Consider the following 20,987-nt stretch of genomic DNA (forward strand, 5'->3'; position numbering starts at 1 on the left):
CCAGGGCTGGCACATTTTTGTCTTCAATAACTGCTTCTGGACAGTGTCTTCCACATGAGTGGTTTCCAGGCGCCATACCAGTTATAAAGGACACAGAGGTGCGTGAGACAGACACATTCCCTGTTCTAATTGATTGTGAGAACTGTGCATGGAGTGTGAAGGGATTTCCAGGATCAGAAAGAAGGCTCTGGTCAGAGAATTAACATGTGCCTTAGTTCAGGGTAGTAAAACCATGGTGAATGGACTAAAGTATCACAGATAAAAAGAAAAAAAAAAGTAAAGCATATTTGCATATTTTAATAGAAGGTACTGGTACTCAGATAACAATGGCCCTGTAAGTAGTTAGGTTGGATCATGAAGTCAGTGGGGGACATTGAATAGTTTTAACCAAAGGAAAGATCACATAATGTTCACATTTATAAAAGATGATGTCTTTTTTTTTTTTTTTTTTTTTTGGTTTATTGAGGTAGGGTCTCACTCTGGCCCAAGCTTTCCTGGGATTCACGATGTAGTCTCAGGGTGGCTTCTAACTCAATGGCAATCCTCCTACCTCTGCCTCCTGAGTGCTGGGATTAAAGGTGTGCCATCATGCCCGGCTCTCTCTCTCTCTCTCTCCTTTTCTTTTCGTAGAACCATGTGGCATGTATAAGATCAAAAGCATAGACATTATTTAAAAGGCCATCATAGTAAACTTGAAAAGAGATGATGCTGGCATGGACCGGTATTTGAAAAGTGCAGGATGTGAGCATCTTTGAGTGCATAGCAGCTAATGACGTATCCAGTTCTCTCTTTGTCATGTGAGGGTGTGTGTATTAGTTGCTAAACTTGTTGTGATAAAATTCCTGACAAAATCAACTTAAGGAAGAAAGGGTTTATCTTGTCTCGTGCTTTGTGGTTACAGTCCATCATGGTAGGGGAAACCTGATACAAGAGGTGAGAAACAACCGGGAACGTTGCGTCTGGATCAGGACGCAGAGAATGGTGAACCTTGGGGCTCAGCTTACTTTCTTTTTCATTCAGCCTAGAACCCCCAATCCATGGCATGGTGCCATTAAGAGTTAAGGTTAATCTTTCTACCACAATGAACTTCATTAAGAAACACCTTCACAGATAGGCCAACTGCGATAGTGTGAATGTATGTCCCTCACAGACTCAGGTGTTTTACTAAAACTTGTAAATTGGGTCTCCAGCCCCCTGGCTGGAGGAGGCATCACTAGGGGCTCATCCTAGGGTCCAGCTCAAAGGTGTATGGGGGGCCGATTGGAATTCCAGCCCATGTGTATGAACAGTGGTGTGAGTTCTGGCAGGGTCCCTGCTGCTTGCTGCCGTGTGCGCGCACGTGTGTGCGTGCGCGTGCGTGCGTGTGCGCGTGTTTGCTTGTGTGTGCATGTGTGTGTTGGTGCTAGTGATTTGCCTGCTGCCGTGTGTGCGTGTGCATGTGTGTGTTGGTGCTAGTGATTTGCTTGCTGCAGTTTTTCTGTCTGCTTCGACCTGTTACCCAGGCCAGCTTCCTCCACTGCCTATGGAACTTCCCCTGGATGTGTAAGCTTGAAACAAATCCCTTCCTCTCCTAAGCTGTGCCTGCTATGGAAGGTCATCCTATCTATGTTAAGATGTCTATCACACCCACAGATTTGTCCCCTAGATGATTCCAGATCCTATCAAATTGTCTATTAAGAGTAACCATCCAGTGCTGGGGAAATGGCTTAGTGGTTAAGGTGTTTGCCTACAAAGCCTAAGGACCCTGGTTTGATTCCCTAGGGCCGACATAAGCCAGATGCACAAGGTGACACATGTGTCTGTAGTTCATTTGCAGTGGCTGGAGGCCCTGGTGTGTCCCTTATCTCTTTTTCTCTATCTACCTCTTTTTTTTCTCTCTCTCTCAGATACAAAAATAAATAAATAAATAGATAAAATATTATTTTAAAAATGAATAACCATCCATTGGGCTGGAGAGAAGGCTTAATGGGTAAGTTGCTTGCCTGTGAAGCCTAAGGTCCCCCCAGTACCCACGTAAGCCAGATGAACAAGGTGATGTATGTATCTGGAGTTCATTTGCAGAGCCCAGAGGACCCATTCTCTGGCTGCCTCTTCCTCTCTCTTTCTGAAATAAAAAAAATATATATTTTAAAAATTAAAAAGAATACATTATAAAAGAATAACCATCCATCCCATCACAGAAGGGCAAGAGTCATGCATGACATCCTAGGTCAACTAACATCAAAGAAAACTGACGGATTTTCCGGAAGTGACTGCCACACCAAAAGGAGTGGCTCCATAGAAGATGAGCATTCAGGTAGAGTATTGTGGGCTTGTTTGCAGATACGAGGCAGAGAGGAAACTGAAGGATACAGAATTCAACTTCTCTTCTCTCCTCCTCTGGGATGCTGTGGTGGTTTGAATCAGATGACCGTCCCGAAAGTTCATGCGTTAGGAATGCTTGATCCCCAGCTGGTAGCCGTCTGGGAAGCAGAGCCTTGCTAGAGGAGGCGTCACTGGGGGTGGGGACCATGGGCAGGCCTTGAGGCTTAACAGCCTTCAGTTTGCCAGTGCTAGTTGGCTCACTTTCTTGCTGCTGTTTTCTACCTGCTGAGGCAGAGGTGATGTCGAGCCTCTGTTCATAGCACTCTTTCCCCTGCCATCATGAAGCTTCCTCAAGACTGTGGCCCAAAATAAATGCTTTCCTTCTGTCAGCTGCTTTGAATCAGATGCTTGCTCCCTGCAACCAGAAGGTGATTTCCCAGGTGCTGAAGTATCTCACCTAGAACCAGGGAGGCCAGGGACCTAGGCTGAGGAAGTTCAGACAGAGTCTGTATTCTGGGGTCAAGATCAGAGTTGAAGGGACTAGAGAAATAGCTCTGTTGGCAGAATGCTTGCCTAGCAGGCATAGAGCCCCGAGTTTCATCTCCAGCACCTCATAAACTGGGTATGGTGGGCGATGCCTGTGATTCCAGCACTTGGGAGGTGGAGACAGAAGGATCAATAGCTCAAGGTCATTCTTGGCTACATAGTGAACTTAGGGCAAGCCTGTTATACATTAAGACCGTGGGCTTGGGCTGGAGATATGGCTCAGCAGTTAAGGTGCTTGCCTGCAAAGCCTAAGGAACCAGGTTCTCAAAGTGGTAGATGTGTCTGGAGTTTGTTTGCAGTGTCAGGAGTCCCTGGTGTGCCCATACCCTCTCTCTCTCTCTCAAATAAATAGAAATAAAAGGAAGAAAAAGAAGCAAGAGAAGAGTGAAGGAGGAGGCATGAATGTAGGTGGACACAAAATTCAACAGTCCAATAAGTACCTCTAAGCCCTGCCTGTGTGGGTATGAAATTCAGAGGGAAATCAGTCCATATCTTAAAGTGCAGGTACAGTCTATGCAAACGAGCAGCGTGTTCTACGAAGAGGATGTGAAATTAGGACAGAGCCCTGAGGTGCACCAGTACCCACAGCAGAATCTGAATAGAAAAGGTTTTCCTCCATCACCCCTTGGAGGGATGACGAGGGAGTTGCTTCCCGCTTTGGTCTGCTAATTTTTTTTAAAGGTCCTTTTCATGTTATGAATCAAACTGCTTGCAAGCCATTGACTTTGCAAAATTGGTGTGTTGGTAGTTATTTTCAATGCTATTTTTTTCTTCTGTGTCTCTTTCAGGCTTTTTCCATCCTTATTATTTCTTTAAATGCCTAATCACCACTCCTGGGACCATCTTGCTTCCCACTAATGATGCTAATACTTGCTGAATCTGTATTTCTTATTTTCCCCTCTATTTCTTTTTCTTCTCCTCCTGTCTCACTGCCCAGTTCACATGAGCAGATAAGCCAGCAGAGGGAATATTTTCCAGCTGCTAAAAGTCCCTAGGAGAAAAAAACAGATAGAAACATGGTTTGGAGAATATAAGACATGATGAACAGTGTATATTTAATAAAAGGGAAGGCAGAAACAGAATGAGTGAGAAGAAATGAACACACCTCTTCAAGGATCTCACTACCTAGACAGGATGCTATAAGTCCAATGGGAAGCAGAGGCAGGAATTTAGATGAAAGGAACGGTCCTGGGAAGAGTGCTTGTCATGCAAATGATACATCCCAGAGCTCATGAGTGTATTTTGATGGAGATGGATGGTCCTAGTGTTGCAGCATGTTTGAAGTGGAGGGCTAGAAATCATATTGAAAGCTGGGTCTGGTCACGAAATATGGAAAGATGATAGAGGAATTGTTCAGGGCTCAAGGTAAGGATTTCAAGTGGACCTCAAGTGAACCAAAGCAAACAGACTAGTAGACAGTTGCTGATTGATAAAGTCTTTGGAATGGTGGTGACTCATGTGCATGCTTTCAATTGTATACTCACATAAGGCTTTTGTGTTCTGTCCACAATGGACACAGTGGGTAAGGTTCCATTCCATTCCTATGTAGTCAGGGAAGTTTCATCTCATTAGCAGTGGAAATACTCTGTTGCCTTCATAGCATTACTTCTCAAACAAAGTTGCTTGGGGCTGTAGTAAACATAAGTGGAGTACTATAGGAACACGAGGGATGGCTGCTAGTTACGTCTGGTGAATACTCTACAGACCAGGAGGATTTAGGTTTGTGCAGGGGTTGGAAAAGATGGGAAAAAGCATAAAATAGGTGCATGTGGATGAGGAAATTCCTCTTCAAAATTGAACTTTGTGTCCCTGATTTCAGAAATGAAAATCCCTTTCTTTTTTTATTTTTTTTTTGATTTTTATTAACATTTCCATGATTATAAAATATATCCCATGGTAATTCCCTCCCTCCCCACCCCCACACTTTCCCATTTGAAAATCCCTTTTTAATATGTAAATATTTATTTTTTGATAATTTTCTATAAATGTATAATGCATTTTGATCATCTTCACCCTAATTATCCTCTCCCCACTCCTATTGAGACCCTTATTCCTCACAACTATTTTCCTTCCTGCTCTTATATCTTATTTCTTTATGTTTATTTTTTGTGATTATTGAAGTCAGTTCCACGTTGTTGGAATGAACCTCCAAATGAGAAACAGTTTGTTGGAGGAAGGGTTTCATGAAAGCTTACAGATCCAGGGGAAATTCCATAGTGGTGGAAGAAGCTGGGTCCCTTTCGCAGATCAACACAGAGAGAAACCGCCACCAGCCAGCACCACAAGCAAGCACAAAACCAGTAGCAGAACAGCAGGGACCTGGGCAGAGCTCAGACCTATCTGCATACCTTTGGGCTAGAAATCAGATCTGCTCCCAATGACACACCTCCTTCACCCAGGCAGCTAGAGGCAGTCTTTAATAGAACACCTGAGTCTATTAGGGGACCTGCATGCAAACTATCCCAGTGATACACGGAGTTTAATTAAGTTTGCTTGCATGAACATGGAGAGTTATTTACTGGAACATAGGCAACTTACCACTGTCTGTACCACTGAAGAAAATTACTCTTCCTCATCCAGCAGCTATTAAATTGCCAGTAGCTCTCAGGGAGGGGCGGAGCCTCAAGAGACCTTCCCCCATCCAGAAGGAATGACTTTGTGTAGGTCTTAAGCAAGTGGCCATGGCTGCTATAAGTTCATGAGGCTATGACCATGTCTTGTCCAGAAGATAGTGTTTCACAGCACTCCTCCCCATGCCCCCACTTACATTTTTTCCACCCCCTATAAGTCCTTCATATAGCTATATAATTGATTAATAATCAAAGTCCACTGCCTTGTCAAAATGCCTGTTATGTGCCTCCATATCCATTAGCTTTCTTGGATTTGATTCCTCCTGTCCATACCATAAGGTCTATAACAGTAGAAATGCACAGGGAACTAGAGCGGCCCTCAGGAGGGGCATGAGCCAGCCCGTGAAGAGGCAAAGGAGACTTCCCAGGAAAGAGACAGCTAAGGTAAATGTCAAAGATGAGTCAGACTGGGAAGGGAGAGAGAGAGTCAGATGTGGAGGGAAGAGAGGGCATTGTAGGTCAAACCTGCTCTTCATTCGCTGTGTCTTTCTCTCTGGTGAATCAGGCTCATTTCTCTGCAACTTCACGGAGCCCCCATCCCAACTCTGGGGCTCAACTGTCACTTGCCTTGGTGAATGAGGCCTGAGCAGACACTGTGGAAGGAGAGGCTTGAATAAGTAAACTTGCATTTCTGTTTTGTTTGTTTTTAAAAAATATGTATTTATTACTTGTGTATGTGGGTATGAGAGAGAATGTGAATGGGTGTGCCAAGCCCTCCTGCCACTGCATATGGAAGTCAGACACATGCGCCACTTTGTGCATCTGGCTTTACGTGGGCAGTGGGGAGTTGAACTAGGACCAAAGCAGGCTTTGTAAGCAAGCACCTTTGATCACTGAGCCATCTCCTCAGCTCCTGCTTTACTCTTTTTTTTTTGACACTCTGTCACCATTACAGGATTGTACCTGGCCTGGAGCAGCAGGGCCACCTCCCTCAGATATGTGAGCAGCAAACATTCATGCTTGTGTAACCCATGATAGCCTGGTGGTTGCCTGTTAGGCAGAATTAATATGACCAGAGAGAACTGATGCACAGGGCTTTGGCACTAAAGAACGCATGGAGTATTTAATCCTCAGACGAGCGTGCACTTTCTAGGTGCTACAGAGATGTCTGAGTCCGTAAAGTACCTACCATGCACGTGTAAGGAACTGAGTTCAGATCCCGAGAATCTACACAAATGGCAGGTGGATGTGGCAAGTCTCTTGTCATCCCAGCAGCACCTGGGTGGTAGACACAGGGGACCTGTGGACACAAGCTGCTTAGAAAGACTAGCAGAATCAGTAAACCCGGTCTCAATAAATAAGCTGGAGAGTGATCCAGGAAGACACATGAACTTCAACCTCTGGCTTCCATGAGCACATATGCACGTACACACACACACACACACACACACACACTCACACACACACTCACACATGTACCATATGCACATGCAAAGTAAAAAGAGAGTTCAAATACTGACAGTTCCCACAGGTTCCTTTACTCTGCCATCCCTGGACTGCTGAAACAATTTAGAAACAGTTCCCTTGGTGAGATCAATGCCATCAGAAGGACTATGGCCGATTCTGATGCGGAGCCTCTTGACCTTCATTGGGGAAATTGAAGCCAGCTTAGAAGAGCCTCCCAGCTAAAGAGCTGAAGGGAGGGATGGAGGCAGAGTTCAATAGATTCGTTGTTTCGTGTTCCCGAGTAAAGATTTATAAACAATCAATAGTACTCATTTGTTGTTTCTCCAAAATTAAAGGACAAAGACCTGTGGCTGGGACTATCCGATATGCCATTTAAACATGAAAATCTATCACGGCAAAGGAGTCAGTTAATAACCTGCTTCTGTGCTATGATGATTTTTTTCCACAACCTAAAATGTGAATACAATACCCGAATCAAATGACCCTGGTGCTCTGTGGGGTGGGCATCAGAATTACCTGAAATGGGGCTGGAGTGATGGCTTAGCATTTAAGACACGTGCCTGAAAAGCCTAAGGACCCAGGTTCCAAGCCATGTGAGTCAGATGCACAAGGTGCCATATGCATTTGTAGTGGCTGGAGACCTTGGCATGCCCGCTCTCTCTCTTTCTTTCTTTTTTTTTTCTTTTATTGTAAATTTTTATTTATTTATTTGACAGAGAAAGACACACACACACACGCGCACACACACACACACACACACACAGAAAGATTGAGAGAGAGAGAGAGAGAGAGAGAGAGAGAGGGAGAGAATGGGCAGGCCAGGGTCTCCAGCCACTGCAAATGGACTCCAGATACTTAGGCCCCCTTGTGCATCTGTCTGTAAGTGGGCACTGGGGAATTGAATCTGGGTCCTTTGACTTTGCAGGCAAATGCCTTAATTGCTATGACATCCCTCCAGCCCATTCTCTCTCTTTCTATCTGCATCTCTCTTGCTCTCTTACTCCCTCTCTCTCTTGCTCTTAAATAAATATGAATAAATAAATACATTTACAAAAAAGAAATATTGAAATGAGCCAGCGTGGCGGCTATCATGGAGAATGTTTCCTCTGGGGTAACATTAACACACGTCTTCACCCCAGATACGGCACGGATAACAGACCAAAGCATGATTACACCAAAACTCGTTTGGTGAACCAAGTAGTTTTTTAGGGTTATTACAGAGCAGGTTGAGGGGTTGTTCACAGGAGCAGTGGATGACTGGAAGGCAGCTGCACCACTGAACAGCCCTCCCGGCATGGGGAGGACTCGAGGACGCACACCGCACCTCCGCCAGGCAGCATGGCTGGTCCGCATCTCTGGCACACTGCATGATTTGCAGGCTCCTCAATAATAGTCTCTTCCTCCAGCAGTTCTTTGTTTTCCCTCCCCCATTCACATAGCCTTGTGGGGGCGGGGGGTTGTTGCAATCTCTTCCCAGACTCATTGTCTTCTTGAGTCTCCGGACCTTCCTTCCTCCACCTTGAAGGGAATGCTTTAATTTCTAATGAACATTGGTCAAAGACTGGCCTCCAGTAGTTATCATTTCTATGACCTTGAGGAGTGGTTGTGTGACCTCTGAAGTTTCAGGTCTCCAAAACTGACTTCCTAAATCCCCAGAGCCTCCTCTGTCTGTTCAGGAGGGAGTGGCACACAGAGCCAGGTTCACATTGTTCACCTAGGTCACCAGCTGTGGGACACTGAGCGCAGTGTTCCTGTCACTGCTACGAAATATCGGTTTATGCTTGTGACCCCAGTACTTGGGAGGCTGAGGCAGGACTTGTGGGAATTCAATGCCAGCCTGGGCTACATCGTAAAACCCTATTCCCTAGCACAACAAATGACTTCTGGCAAGCTGGCTCGGCGGAGAAAGCACTTACTTCTCCAACCTGAGTACCTGAGCTAAGTTCTCCCCAGGCCCTGTGTAAACCTCTGGAGGCTGGTGGGCTTCTGTAATGCCAGCCAGCTGTCTGACAGATGGGAGGTGGAGACAGGGGGACTTCCCAGAAGCTCCTGGTACGGCAAAGATCAGCAGAGTGTGATGCAGAGAGAGAAGAAATACTATCTTAAATGAGGCAGAAAGGCAAGGAATGACCACAAATTTTTTATCCTCTGTCCTCCACTTACATGCCATAACTTGTGAATGCCTTAACACACACACACCCGCCCCAACTCAATCAATAAAGAAAAGCAAAGAAAGGGAAAGAATAAAGAAAAACCTGAAGGGCTGGTTAAAACCCTGTCTCCAGAGCATTTGGTTCAAGCAGTTTGGAGAATATCCCAGAATTTACATTTTCAGGCCTGGCATGACTGAAATCCCAGCACACTTAGCGTTCTGAAGACTGAGGCAGAAGGTCTGTGGGTTCAAGGCCAGCCTTGGATACATAGTGAGGCCCACACATCGTGAGTCTCAGAACATAAACAGCAGATAGGCAATGAGTTTGTATTTCTAACAAGGTTTTGGTGATTCTAAATAGCCTGGATGTCCACTGCTTTGGGGACCCCTTCCTACGTGATGGGGTGACTCTATGACGGCTTACTGTGTCAAACTCATGAGGCCATGGCATTCAGTGGATCGGTCAAACATCAAGGTTTCCATGGTGGTTGTTTTTAGATGTGATTGACCTTTAATCCAGTAAACTGAGTGAAAACAATCACCTACATACTGTGGGTGGGCTTCAGCTAACTAGACTGATACCTAAGCAAACACAGAAGCTTTCCAGAAAGACAGCTGCCTCAAAATGGCCCCAGTTTCCCACCGTAGAGACTTGTGAATGTGACATCATATTTTGCCCAGTTTCTAGGTGACCAGCTGTCCCTACCCACTGTGGATTTGTCAAGCCTCATACTCATTTGAATCCATTGTTTCATTTTTACTCTCTCTTCCTCTATTTATTTATTTATTTTTGATTTTTCGAGGTAGGGTCTCACTCTGGTCCAGGCTGACTTGGAATTAACTCTGTAGTCTCAGGGTGGCCTCGAACTCATGGTGATCCTCCTACCTTTGCCTCCCAAGTGCTGGGATTAAAGGCATGCGCCACCGCACCCGGCTTCTCTCTTCCTCTATTTATAAACAACCAATGATATGTTGTAGATTCTCTATACCCAAAGTGCAAGTGGTCCTGCTGGACCTGTAAGGCATGCCATTTAACAATGGAAATTGATTGTAGGGGGAGAGATGGCTCAGCAGTTAAGGCACTTGCCTGCAAAGCCTCACAACCCAGGTTTGATTCCCCAGTACCCACGTAAAACCAGATGCACAAAGCAGTGCATTCACCTGAGTTCCTTTGCAGCAGCTAGAGGCCCTGGCATGCCCATTCTCTCTCTCTCCCTCTCTTTGCTTGCTAATAAATAAATGAATAAGCAAACAAATTTAAGAAAAATTAATCACAGATAAATTCTTTGACTCAGTGTCCTAGTATAGAAACCCCAGTATACTGCAGCACATTTCTTTAATTTTTAATTCTTTTATTGATAACTTCTATACTTACAGGCAATAAGCCATGATATTCCCCTCCCCTCCCCCATTTTCCCCTTCACAACTCCACTCTCCATCATATCCCCTTCCCTCTCTTTCTGTTAGTCTTTTGTTTTGATGTCATCATCTTTTCCTCCTATTATGAGGGTCTGGTGAAGGTATTGGTAGGCACTGTGAAGTCATGGATATCAAGGCCAATTTCTGTCTGGACAGTTGCATTGTAAGGAGCAGTACCCTTCCTTGGCTCTTACATTCTTTCTGCCACCTCTTCCACAGTGGACCCTGAGATTGGAGGGAGGGATAGCAGCACATTTTTAAGAAAGAAAATGAACAGCACCCCCCCACCTTTATCCAGAACCCATTTCTGTTTCCATACTTCTCACCATTCAGAGGCCTCTTCACCCAGAAGAGGCTCAACTGCCTCTGCGAGGCAAAACCCACTCAGCTCGCTTGGGAGCCAGCTTCCTGTGCGGGGTGGCCTTCCAGTTGTGGGACAAACCTGTTGCCGGGTATGGGCATGTTACAGGGTAATGGGTGTGTTTTTCATCTGATCAGCCTCAGAAAATTGTTCATGAGTTCTGGCCCACAATTGGAATTTCATAAATATTTTGAATGTGTAAATGTGAAAATTAAAGGCTTCTGTTCTTATTGAGATTCATGAACACATCACAGGGCTATAAAAGAAGTACCAGTTACCCTATTACATGGTATAAATACAAGCATATAATTTTCACTTTACTAGGCTCACCAAAAACATATCAGGAAAAAAAAAACAAAGCTACAAGATAAATAAACAAGGTGGGAACTAGGGACATGAATGGCTTGCCATGAAAGCATGAGGTCCTGGGGTCAGAGCCCCAACACTCGCATAAAAATGTCTGCCTGGAATCCCAAACACTCCGGAAAGAGAGAGGGAACCCCAGGAGCAAGGCAGTTAGCTAGACTAGGCTAATTAGAGAGCTCTGGTTTCAAGTAAGGTTCTGTCTCCAGAAACAAGATGGAGAGTGATGGAGAAAGACACTTAACATCAGTCTCTGGTTTCCACGCACACACACAGGACTTGCCACTCATGTCACTTTTAGTCTGTTTCCTTACAACATTTTAGCAAGCACTACTAAGACAATATGTTTTCACACATGTAGAAAATTGGACATGTTTTCCTTACATTTTCAAAATTAAAGGAAAATTAAGCAAATGACACTAGAATGAGAAAGAATGAGCAATTCATTAGGCAATAAGAATATTAACTAGAAAGTAGGAATCTCTTTACTATTTTAATATGCACTTGAGTTTAATTGGCTCAGCTTTGAATATGGGGTGATGAGGCGAGTTGTTAATACGAATCACGCACCTTTTATATACTTAATAAAATCCAAGAGTCTGGGATGCATTTGTGTTGCAGACAATTTATCTGGAGGAGTTAGTGAGTGGAGAAACAGAGAGACATAATAGGAAATCAGTGGCTGAGAAACCTACGAAGTGAATTAATGTGGGCCTTACTTTATTAATTTATAACAATAATGTAATGGATAAATCAATGAGGAGTGCTTTGAGAGAAATGGATAGAGGAAAGAGTACCTTATTTATTTATTTATTTATTTATTTTGCAATTTGTTGAAATCAGTTTCCTCTGTAGTGGAAATGTTGGCCAGAGGCAAAGAAATGTCTTTCTTTTGACACAGAGGCTCAGGGGGTGAAACTGAAGGATCTGGGGTTACTTGGCTTGGATTCTTTGAGCCTTGAGACTTCAGAGCCCTTCCAGGGACTTCCAAATGCTGCCATTCACACTTCTGTATAAAGACTTCTCCCCAAAGTCTTTCCTCTAGGAGACTGGCAGTGATCCCCAAATGGCTCACTCACTGGTCCTCCTGGCTGTGCTCGTCGGTACATAAACACCCCCAGGCCCCTAGTTCCTTGGGTGGCACAGTCCTGGGTTTTACTTTACCCAGATTGCCAACATTTCTCCTCCAAGGAATCAGCTAGAGAGACCCTTCCCTGCTTTTTTGGTGACGCTTACTATGTGTTTCCCACATGAATTCTTGCATTTAAATCCTTGCTGAAGCTTGGCTACTGGAGACCTGTACAGAGAACATTGACTCCCTATGGTTTTGTTCTTCTGTTCTTTTTTTTGCTCCAGTGGGGGTCTTGGCTCTTTTGGCTCTTCTGTGGAATCCCACTGGCTGCTGCCGGGCCATTAGCGTTTTGAGGGGCTGAGGTAGGTAGAACAGCAGAGGATCTTATGAGGCACCTGAGCAGAATGAGGTTTCATCGTCGTCTCCTGTCCCCTGTCCCTTGTGTCCTGCCTTGTCATCCTCACGAGTGTGGCACGTGGGGCCAGGCCACTTAGTCTGAGCTGTGCTGACTTTCCACTGAGACTCTTATTTGAAGATGGGAAAGACTGGGTTCTCTGCTTTTCATTCATTTTTTTTTTTCAAACCTCTTAACATTTATTTCTTTTACTTATCTTATCATGGAGAACAGTCAATTAGATATCGAGAAATGTTGATGGGACATTGGCGTATCAAATCATTCTTTGTATCAGTCTTATATCACTTATCTCTAAGGGGTTAAATCATTCCTTCACCATTTAAGTATTAGAGGGAATGGAGAGATGGCTCAGTGGTTAAAGTATGTTTGTGGTATAATAATTATTGTTATCTTTATTATTTAGTGCTTCTATTCCTGCTTAGGATTTTTTGTTTGTTTGTTTTTTTTTTTTTGGTTTTTCAAGGTAGAGTCTCATTCTAGCTCAGGCTGACCTAGAATTCACTCTGTAGTCTCAGGGTGGCCTCGAACTCATAGAGATCCTCCTACCTCTGCCTCCCGAGTGCTGGGATTAAAGGTGTGCGCCACCACGCTCAGCAACCTGCTTAGATTTTTAAGATTTACTTTTATTTATTTATTAGAGAGAGCGGGGGGGGGGGAGGAAAAGAGAGAAAGAGAGTGACAATGGGCACATCAGGGCTTCCAGCCACTGCAAATGAACTGCAGATGCAGGTGCCTCTATGCGCATCTGGCTAATATGGGACTCAGAGAATTGAACCTGTATACTTAGGCTTTGAAGGCATGTGCCTTAACCACGAAACCATCTCTCCAGCCCCTGTTTTCTTTCTTTTCTTAAATGATAAATCAGAAGACTTTCCCACATTTATTGAGAGGGCCATAGATTTTTTTTCTGTTATATCGTTAATGTAATAAATTATGCCAAATATTAATATTAATCAAATATTCAGTGATGATGGTGGTTCAAAACAGATGTCCCCCAGAAATTCACGAGTTTTGAATGTTTTGGTCCCCAGCTTATGGCAATTTGGAAGGTGGAGTCTTGCTATGTTGTGAGAGGAGGTGTGTTTCTGGGGGTAGGCTTGGAGGTGTTGTATCCAGCTCCCCCTTGCCATCGATCAGCCCACTCTCCTGCTGCTGTTTTTCACGTGCTGTGGCAGAAGTGACGTCCATCCTCTGCTCATGCCATGCTTTCCCCTGCCATCATGGAGCTTCCCTCAATACTGTAAGCAAAATAAGACTTTCCTCCCATCAGCGGCTTTGGGTCAGGTGTTTTGTCTCAGCACGAAGGTAACGACAACATAGGTCAACATGCATTCTTGGGATAAAACCAATGTAATCAGAATACATTGTTCTTTGTTGGTACTGCTGGGTTGGGTAGTAAGTTTTTTGTTGATGACTTTTCCCAATGATGTTGATGAACTATTGGCTTGCCATTTATTTTTATTTCAGTGCCCTAATCAGTGCATTCTGGCTTCCCAACATGAGCTGGAATGAGATATCTTATACATTATTATGCACAATTTTTTTCTTGACTGATGCAAGTGTGATTCCTATTTAAATATTTGGAAGAATTGATCTGTCCTTCTGATATTTTCTTGTGTGTGATGGATTGAATTACTTTTCTACATATAAGTTGGTTAACATATTCTATTTCTTCTGATGTTGAAACAAGTTTCTTGTTATAGGGGGAAGTTGTATTCTTCACAAAATGCAATTTTCACCTATGTTTTAACATTCCCTGGTGAAAATTTGTTCACTGTAACATCTATATTTTTTTTTAACAAAGCTATAAGGATCTTATGTGTGTACTCTGATGTTCCCATCTCATTTCTTAGTTTATTCAAATAATCTTTGAAAGATATTTAAAAATATTTTATTTATTTGCGAGAGAGGCATACACACACACACACACACACACACACGTATCACACACACACACACGTATGTATATATATATGTATATATATATATATATGTATATATATATATATATATATGTTACCAATTTAGGTTTTTTAAACAAACTCGCTTTATGCCTTTTAATACATTTTACTTCAATTATTCTATTTGATTTTTTGTTATTATATATGTGCATGGTAGGGTATACATACATATTCATTTCAAGTGCACAGTTTGATACAGTTTTAGATATTTACTCATCTGTAACATCACCATGTAGGTCAAAATATCCACAAAAATTCCTTCCTGGACCTTTCTAGCTTCCGTCAGCCCCACGCCCATGTTTACTTCTAGTCTCATTTCCACTGCTAACATTAGTTGGTTATCACAGATGTTTGTTTTTACATTCCATATAATTTTGTGCCTAACTTCTTTTGTACAATGTAACGTATATGGGTTCTCATCATTTTCATTGACATGTAAATTGTCTTTTTATTTCTTTATAGTATTCTGTCATATAGCTCTAACTCAATTTATCATGTTCTTTTATTGACTAACATTTTTCTACTTTATGGCTATTTTGAATAAAACATCTATATGTACATTCTTGTACATGTCTGAGAGATTACATATGTATTGTTTGTAAATATCTATCTATATATGGATACATACATATTTCTGTCCATCTATATCTATATCTATATCTATATCTATATCTATATCTATATCTATATCTATATCTATATCTATATCTATATCTATATCTATATCTACATCTATCTATATCTATATCTATATCTATATCTATATCTATATCTATCTATATCTATATCTATATCTATATCTATATCTATATCTATATCTATATCTATATCTATCTATATCTATCTTTTTTTTTAAAGCCACAGAACAAGCCTTGGTTTTTATTATTTAAAAAAGCTTCATATTTATTTAGCTTTCTGACTCTGTGCTTGTGCCTTCAACACCTTCACGACGATTTTCTGCTCCTCAATAAGGAAAGCTTGCTTGATCCTGTCACGGACACATTTAGCTCACATGGAACCACCATAGGCCCGGCTGACATGTTTTTTGTTTTGGACAATCTCATAAGGACTTTAGGTCTCACAGCACGAACCCCTCGAAGTCGGCCTGGGCACATGCCGCAAGCTGACTTTGGTGCTTTCCCGACCTTCTTGGTGTACAGGTAAACAATTCTATTACCAGGGGTTCGGGACAGCCTAGTTTTGTTAGAGGCTGTGTTGTAGGAAAACCTACGACGGTATGTCAAACGCTGGACCATTTTGAGTGCCTCTAAACAGCAGCCCCGGAAGAGGAAAAAAAAGTATATCTATATCTATATATAGTGAGAGTAGCAATCTTACTTCATAACCAACTGAAGACCCTGATTGGGGTATTTTATGGAACTATAATGGATGGGTATGAGCTGGTCAGTCCAGTCTCCCCACCAGATGGCCAGGCACCAGGAAAGGAAATAAACTCATTTATATCCCTAGAATATGAATTTATATCCCAAGTAAAGGGAATTACTCCTCTTGGAAGGGGATCATTGTCCAGAAATCTTCTGATATTGCTGGCCTCCAGCAAGGCAGAGACTACATGGACTCCTTTAGGAGAAAAGAGGCAAGGGAAATCTAGATTTCCCCCTTGCAGTTTCCAGGATATTTCTCTCTTTTACTCATGGGAGTCATGGAATCCATTAACTTGCCTCACCAGCATTCAAGAAGGCTGAAGTAGGAGGATCAGTATGAGTTCAAGGCCAGCCTGGATCACATAGTGAATTCCGGGTTAGCCTGGATACAGTGAGACCCTCTCCCTTTCTCTCTCTCTCTCTCTGACACAAGCATTCAGGGAGAGAGAGAGAGAGAGAGAGAGAGAGAGAGAGAGAGAGAGAGAGAGAGAGAAACAGAGTTGATTTGAAGCTGTGGTTTAATCCTTGTGACATCTGGTTATTCATGTTTCTGACTATGGTCTGCAACCTCATGGAGGTTCCTTGTGTAGTTGGGTCCTGACCTTCTGATTTACTGTTCCTTACCTGATGCAAGGTCAATAGTTCTGATTAACCTCTTGGTTTCTCAGCATCTGCTTTCTCTCCTGTTTTCACAAATGTAGCCATTGATATACGTGAATAGATGGTTAATTTATTTTTAATTGCATAGAGTCCACATTCATCCCAGCTATCATTTCCTCAGTAGCGGCATCATGGCCTGAGTGGGTCTGAATTAAATGTCCTCCATGGACTCATGCGTTTTAAATATTTGGTCCTTAGCTGGTGGCTATTTGGGAAAGTTGTGGTGTCTTTGGGGGGGGGGTGAAGGCTTCTGAGACAATGTGTGTTTCTGTGGGTAGGCTTTGAGTAATAGAGCCCAGCTCCTAGCCCAGATCCCATACTACTAACTTTCTGCTGATGTGGAGTCATGACCCAACCTTCCTCCTCAATCCTGTGAGTACTTTCCCACAATAATGAAGCCTCCGCATAAAACTGTAAGTGGAAATCAACCATAACACGATTCCGATTGGCTGTTTGGTCCCAGCAATGAGAAGTTAACTGCTCCCTTTCCCTTCACTTCTGTTTGCCTTGCTAATTCTTCAGTGTGTTCAAACAGCTGCTTTCATTTTGTATTCTGTTTCATATTTCACCTGACTGCCCAGCTGTTCAACACGAGGATTAGTCTGACAGAAGCTGGTGCATTTGATAGAGCCACAAGCAAGGCTTTGGTGTCCAGAACTTTTTTGAGGGGGTCATCATATTGTTTCATATTTCACAGGTCAGAGATCTTGTCACTCTTGCCAAATAAACTATTGCCAAATAAAAGATGGGCTATGGGCTGGAGAGGTGACTTAGTGGTTAAGGTGCTAGCCTGCAAAATCTAAGGACCTAGGTTTGAATTCCCAGTACCCACATAAAGCCAGATGCACAAGGGGGTGCATGTGTCTAGTGTTTGCAGTGGATAGAAGCCCTGACACATCCATTCTCTCTATCTGCCTCTTAATATCTCTCTCAAATAAATAAACAATAGATTAAATGTGTTTTAAAATTTTATTTATTTGGCAGAGGAACAGGGAGAGAAAGAGAAAGGGAGAGAGAGAGAGAGAGAGAGAGAGAGAGAGAGAGAGAGAGAGAGAGAGAGAGGGAGAGAGAGAGGAGAGAATTGACATGCCAGGGCCTCCAGACGCTGAACACAAACTGTAGATGCACGCTCATGTGCCACCTGTGTGCATGCATTACCTGGTGCACCTGGCTTACATGAGTCCTGGGGAGACTAACCTGGATCTCTAGGCTTTCCAGGCTAGTGACTTAACTGATAAGCCATCTCTCCTGTACCCACACAATGTTTTTTATTGTTATAGATTATTCATGTAGATGCAAAAACATATAACATTTGACACCATGAACTCTGAACCTGGACTGCTGGATTTCAGTTGTATTTCTACCACTTCCTGTCTATTCATTCTTTGACAGTGTAGTCTCTGACCTCTATTTCTTCCTCTGTAACACAGAAGTAATAAATCATTGTAGTCAATGAAGTAATCTTTGAAAATGGCCTGTAGATGTACCTTGCACACACTACCTGCTCAATATTATTCACAATTAACATGTAGTAGCAATGAATCCAATGATGGGTTTTTTGTTGTTGTTGTTTTGTTTTGGTTTTAGTTTTTTGAGGTAGGGTCTCACTCTAGCCCAGACTGACCTGGAATTCACTCTATTCTCAGGGTGGCCTTGAACTCACAGCAATTCTCCTACCTCTGACTCTCGAGTGTGAATCCAATGCTTTTTTTTTTTTCAAAACAGAAGTGCATAGTATGTTTTAAATGTTTGAGAGAGAGCAGAGATGTGAGGGGGTGTGGAAGAAGGATCATTCCAGGACCTTTTGCCAGTGCAAACGAACTCCAGACATACACGCCACTTTATGCATTCTGCTTTGCATGGGCAATGGTGAATCGAAGCTGAGCTGTCAGGCTCTTCAAGCAAGTGCCTTAAACTGCTGAGCCATCTCTCCAGCCCACATCATACTTTTGCAGCTCTGGTATTAGAACTAAGTTCATGAGTTTGGTGTGATGGTTTTTGAATAAAACATCACCCACAGGCTCATGTGTTTTGAAGATTTGGTCCCCAGCTGGTAGCAATTTGGGAAAGTTGTGGAGCCTTTGGGAGCTGGAGCCTTGATGGGGGAGGTGGGTCATAATGAGGGGTGGACCTTGAGAATAAATGTCCTGCCTACTGCATGGTCAGAGGGGGCTCACTTGGGCTACTTCCTTCCCCTGCTTCTGTGACAAGATGGGACTCAGACTTCCTGCTCAGGGGTGTCATTTCTTTTTCCTGCCATGAAGAAACTTCCCCTAGAAAATGGAAGCCTGGAATAACCACCCCCCCTTTTTTTTCATAAGCTGCTTCTGGCTGGTATCCTGTCCCAGCATTGAGATAACTGCTACATCCAGGGATTTCATCTGTCACGTGGGAAGCATGACATGTGACACCAGCAAAGAGCTCAAGCTACTGCATTTCAAATCATAAAAGCTAAAATAATAAAGTTTGGTTCTCATGACTTTTTTCTTAACCTGTCCTGGTTTGATCCAGTCAATAATGTCTATCATATATTTTCCCACTTTTATCTGTGCAGCCACTTTCCAAATAAATTTCTTATGCAGAACTGAGTTCTAAGTGACTGAACATGTATCTGCTACCAACTTCTGTCTTGAATTGGAGATCACTGTGAGCATGAGGAAGACGTGAGGGGAAGCACGTGCGACTGGGGGGAAGTGGTAGAGACTTCAACTTGATGGGAAATATACGCTCTCACACTGTCACAGAACAGGTTGTACTGTGACGTGTGTCTCACAGTTTACATGCTTGATATCTTGTACTTTTGACAGTTCTTTCCCATTCCTGACAGTTTTTTTTCCCCTGTTTTCAGAACTAAGGAAGGCACACATTTCTTACTTGTATCGACTTTGTTCTACTTGCTTTAGTGTAAGTTTTCTTTATCAAATGAAATACAGTTTTCTGTCCATCAGTACTTGCTGAGCGCCGGCTGTGTCTCTACGTACCCATCACTACCTGAGGATCTGGCAGTTGGAAAAGGGGTGCTGTGGTCGTCACCGCCTCCTAGCTGAGGGAAAGCAGCATAGGGAAGGGAAGGGTTTGCTCTGGCTTGCAGTCTTGAGTGATGCTGCGTCATGGCAAGGAGAGCATGGTGGAGCAGGCGGTTGGGGGTGACACATCTTGCCACCCTCCAAGAGGAAGGAAGTAGAGTGACCTCATCCTATTGAGGGGAAAGCTGGGTTGGAGCTCCCTGAAGCCCGTCCCCTGCAATACACCTCTTCCAGCAAGCATCCACCTCCCAAGGGCCCAACAACTTACTGAAATTGTCACCAGCTGGGGACCGAGTATTCAAAGCACAAGAGCCCAGGGGCGACATTTCACTCAAGTCACCACAGGTGTGCAAAGGGAAAGAAAAAATAAGACACACTTGAAATTATTGGAAGTTGGCATAAGCAAAAGCACTTTGGAAGTAAGAAGTGTCCAATTTTTTATTATGCTATATGTTCATTTCTTAGGGTTCCTATGACAATTTACCATATAATGGCTAGCTTCAAGCAACAGACAATTTATCATCTCACAGGCAGATGCTAGAAGTCCAAATATCAAAGTATTAGTGGGGTGGGTTCCTTAGGAGTTTCTAACAGAGTCCAGTCCCCTGCTCTCTCTCCTGGGCCTCCATCCTGAGTCCTGCTCTGCTAGAGGATGAATCCCTCAAATCCCTGCCTGTCTCTTTAAACCATCTTCCCTGTGGTCTTTCTTTTCTATCTGAACTTGCCTGATAAGGACAAGGCATCAGATCTGGAGTATACTTGAGTAAGCCATGATGATACCCCATCCTCAGGAATGATGATGATGTGACACAAATACACAGAATATGTGTATAAAAGTGGTTCCATAGGACAGATCTCCCAAAGGGGTAAAGACTCAATGGATCTTTTCCTGACTTTGTTTTGACACAAGTTCTCATGTAGCTCAGCCAGGCCTTGGACTGAACTCAGGATATGATCAAGATGACCTTGAACTTCTGAGCCTCCTGCTTCTACCTCCTGAGTGCTGGCATTACAAGTGTGCACCACTATCCCTGGTCGATGCAGTGTTGGCTACCAAAGCCAGGGCTTCCTACATGCTTGGAAGTAAAATGTGCTAACTGAACTACATCTCCAGCGCCAGTGATCCTTTTAAGAAACAGTGAGAGTCACTTTGTGTAGAGATTCTTCTCTTTTCAGATGGCAGTGATCTAGGGATGACTCAGAAGGTATCATAGTGCTGGAAAGAAGTGACTGGAGTACTGAGTAACATCTTTATCACAACTTCCAAGGCTCAGGGTCTAATGCGG

At 43.2% G+C, this 20,987-nt stretch overlaps 1 protein-coding gene and 1 pseudogene across 1 annotated transcript in view; one reads left to right on the top strand and one right to left on the bottom strand.

Moving 5' to 3' along the window:
* The window catches only part of Rbms3 (RNA binding motif single stranded interacting protein 3), a 1,479,068-nt gene that overhangs the window by 246,657 nt on the left and 1,211,424 nt on the right, over window positions 1-20,987 (top strand). The window lies entirely within an intron of this gene.
* Window positions 15,534-15,886, bottom strand: LOC123455512 (annotated as a pseudogene).

The sequence above is a fragment of the Jaculus jaculus genome, chromosome 17 (genome assembly GCF_020740685.1).
Source record: "Jaculus jaculus isolate mJacJac1 chromosome 17, mJacJac1.mat.Y.cur, whole genome shotgun sequence".
NCBI lineage: Eukaryota > Metazoa > Chordata > Mammalia > Rodentia > Dipodidae > Jaculus > Jaculus jaculus.